The sequence below is a fragment of the Triticum aestivum genome, chromosome 5B, assembly GCF_018294505.1.
Source record: "Triticum aestivum cultivar Chinese Spring chromosome 5B, IWGSC CS RefSeq v2.1, whole genome shotgun sequence".
Taxonomy (NCBI): domain Eukaryota; kingdom Viridiplantae; phylum Streptophyta; class Magnoliopsida; order Poales; family Poaceae; genus Triticum; species Triticum aestivum.
The window spans coordinates 105,117,015-105,121,054 of NC_057807.1; positions in this window are offsets into that span (position 1 = coordinate 105,117,015).

Below are 4,040 nucleotides of genomic sequence, written 5' to 3' on the forward strand. Positions count from 1 at the left end.
ATCAAGAGAAACATCAAGAAAGGAATTGCGAATTGTTTCTCCATTAATGATCAAGGGGTCGTATACTTCGGGAATCGACTAGTGGTTCCCAAAGTGCGAAACCTGAGACGATTGATCCTTAAGGAGGCTCATGAATCTCCTCTCACCATTCATCCTGGTAGTACTAAGATGTATCAGGACCTACGCCAGAGGTTCTGGTGGACTAGGATGAAGAGAGAAATTGCTCAGTATATTGCTAATTGCGATGTCTGTCGTCGTGTAAAAGCAGAGCATCAACGGCCTGCTGGCACCCTTCAACCCTTAGCTATTCCTGAATGGAAATGGGATAAAATTGGTATGGATTTCATTACCGGTTTTCCCAGGACCAAGAGAGGGAATAGTGCTATCTTCGTCGTTGTCGATCGTCTTTCCAAAGTAGCCCATTTCCTACCTATTCGTGAGAGTATAACCGCTAGTCAGCTGGCAGACTTATACATCTCCCGGATAGTGTCTCTCCATGGTGTTCCTTTGGAAATTAACTCGGATCGAGGAAGCCTTTTCACCTCTCGATTTTGGGAAAGTTTCCAAAATGCTATGGGAACCCGTCTCTCCTTTAGCACCGCTTTCCACCCTCAGTCGAGTGGTCAAGTGGAACGCGTCAACCAGATTCTAGAAGACATGCTTCGAGCCTCTGTTATCTCATTCGGAATGGGTTGGGAGAAGTGCCTTCCATTTGCCGAATTCGCTTACAACAACAGCTATCAATCTAGCTTGGGTAAAGCCCCTTTTGAAGTTCTCTATGGACGACGGTGTCGAACACCCCTTAACTGGTCAGAAACCGGGGAAAGACAATTCTTTGGCCCGGATATGATTCAGGAAGCAGAAGAGCAAGTTCGCATCATTCGTGAAAAGTTGAAAACAGCCCAATCTCGTCAAAAGAGTCAATATGACCAAAAACATAAGGCTATGACTTTCCAGGTTGACGAGAAGGCTTACCTTCGGGTTACCCCTCTGAAGGGAACCCATCGTTTCGGTATCAAAGGCAAATTGGCTCCTCGTTACATTGGACCTTTTCGCATTCTCGCCAAACGAGGAGAAGTTGCCTACCAATTGGAACTACCTCCGCACCTCTCCAGAGTCCACGATGTCTTCCACGTTTCTCAACTCAGGCGTTGCTTCTCGGATCCTATCCGTGGAGTGGACTACGAAATGCTTGATCTCCAAGATAATCTTACCTATCGAGAGTACCCCATTCGTATCCTCGATCAGGCCAATCGTACCACTCGACGTCATAATATCATGTTTCTCAAAGTTCAGTGGTCGCACCATTCTGAGGATGAAGCAACTTGGGAAAGGGAGGATCGTCTTCGACTCGAGTATCCCGCCTTCTTCCCGGAGGAACCCAAATCTCAGGACGAGATTCTTTTGAGTGGGGGTGAGTTGTCACACCCTAGCTAGTTCATGCATTAGAGTGTTGCATCATGTCTATTCTTCATCAGAAACTTGAAATGGGGATGACAGAACCCCCAGCCCCCTCTGAAACCAACCAGGGTTACTAAAAATAATTTTCAATGAACCTGAAATGCCCTTCTAAAATGCCCATCATTTTTGTCTTGGTTCAGAACCTCTGCCAAAAGTGGTGCACATTTTTCTAGGCCAGCTTAGGGTTTTTGAATTAAATCATAAATATTTGCATTTGGGCATTTAAAATTATATAAAATATTTAAATGCTCAAATATCTCCAAACTAAAATGTTTCATGTTGGAAATAATCCAACTATGGACCAGGAGTAGTTTGGTGATTTTTGGAGTTGCCTAAGTATTTTATTAAATTCAACAAAGTTGCAGAAGTATTAAAAAAAAGCAGAAAACAGAAAAATGGAAAAAGCTTACCTGTCGCCCAGCACCGGCCCACCAGCCGGCCCAGCCCAGCACCGCGCCAGCGAGCTGCTTGCCGGCCAGGCAGGCAGGCAGGTGCTCGACGGTGAGCACCGCATGGGTGCCACGCACCTGCTCGCCGCCTCGCCGCCTCCCTCGCCCGGCTAACGCCGTGAATCGGCTTCCCTCTCTCCCCCGCACCCCCCAGATACCCCCTCTCCTCTCCAGCTCCTCCCCCTCGCACGCCCCAGCCATGGCCGACGCCATCGCCGCCACCCCCTCGCCGTAGCCACGCCCTCCGTCCACCCCACGCCGTGCCACCGTGTCCAGGCGCTCCGCCGCCGTCCACTTCATCGAGCTAGCCGAGCCCCGTGTGCTCATGCGGCCCGAGACCACCGCACCGACCTCGCCCAAGCTCGCCGTCGCCAGAGATCCCCTTCAACGCCGTCGCCGCCTCAGCTCGTCCCTGCCCCCGCCGGTGGCCTCTACGGGAGCGCTGTGAGCCTAGCTACTCCTCCGACCCTCCCTCTCTCATTCCCGAGCCGTGTAGCCACCGCACGAGGATCACACGCCCGCACCGCCGCGGATCTCGTCGCCGACGTGCTTCCGGCCACCCTCCGGCCACAAGCTGGTGTCCATCTTACTCACCGAGTCCCGCAGCACCTAGCTAGCCACTCCCCGAGCCTCACCGACCCCTCTAGCGTCAAGTTCGTCTTCGGCCGAACCCCGGTGGCCGCCAAAGTCGTCGCCGGCGCCAACTCCGGCCACCCCGACCCCAACGGACTCCACCAAGAGCTGCGGCTCGTCCTCAGCTCCACTCCGGTGGTCTCCGCGACCCATTTGGTGGCCGAAATGGCCAAAACCACTCCCGCCGCCGCGTCGGGCTCGCCGGCGACTAAACGCCGGTGCAGCCGACCCGGGTTTGACCACGGGTGGGCCCTGGTTGACTCCCCTGAGTCAATGACAGGTGGGGCCCAGCCCTGTTAATTAAACAGGTTTAGTTTTAATTAAACTTTAATTAAAATAATCACCCTGACATGCGGGACCCACTGTCAGGTTTGACCCTGACGTGTTCCGTTGACCTGCTGACGTCACACTGACGTCAGGCTGACGCAATAATGATTTTCTGGAATTATTCTAATATAGGAAATTCCAGAATATAATTTAAACTTCAAAAATTCATAACTTTTATTCTGTAACTCCAAATCAGACAAATTATATATGAAAAATGATCAGAAAAATCCAATCTATCCATCTATACTATTTTCATGCATGACTAAACAAGTTAACTTGATGTTTAATGCAGAACAAGGAAAAGCACTTTAAAAGGCCATGTTTGAGTTTGAAATTTGAATCTTTGATTCAAATTGGTTCAAACTCTTCTGGTTTTAGTTGCATTAGCCCAACACACTCATATTGCCATGTTTCATGCATGCATCATATTGTTGCACATTGTTTGGTGATGGTTGTGTATCGGTGTCCTTTGCAATAGGTTCTGCCTCCGAGGAGTATCGTGATCACCCTAACGAAGAACCGTATCAGTGCATCGAACCATCAGGCAAGCAACCAACCATTTGATCATATTGATACAATCCCATGTTCTCGCTCCTGCTCTCTTTTACTGCATTAAGACAAGCGTTTCAAACTGCTGTGTGTTACGGTAGTTGAACCCATTTCCTCTGCATGACCTGTCATTGCCACAGTAACTAGATGAAACCCACTAGCATGTGTAGGAGTTGATTGAGCCATATGTATGTGTTGTTCCTACCTTGCTATGCCTGCTATGCTTAGAGTCGTGTCAGGTCTTGTTCATCTGGGTGATGGGCCAGAGTGAAATGATTATGTCGATAATGGGAGTGGTGTGGCGAACACGGTTTGGTAAAGGTATCGATGAGAGGCCATGTAGGAGTACATGGTGGGTTGTTTCATTGAAGCCGACCTTAAGCACTGAGATCTGTATGTGTGATTTAAGAATCAGCTACTACCATGCATTGGGCCCGAAACCAATGGACCCTCTCGGCTTCTTATTCACCCTAGTTCTCCGTCCAGGAGTTGCAAGTAGTTTCTGGTGTTTGTAGCCTAGTGGAGGTCGTGGACAGCGCTGACCGTAGGGGTGGGCTGTGATGCGGTAGGTACGTGGCACGGTGTACCGAATACCCGTTAGGTATCTCGGGAACCCTGTTC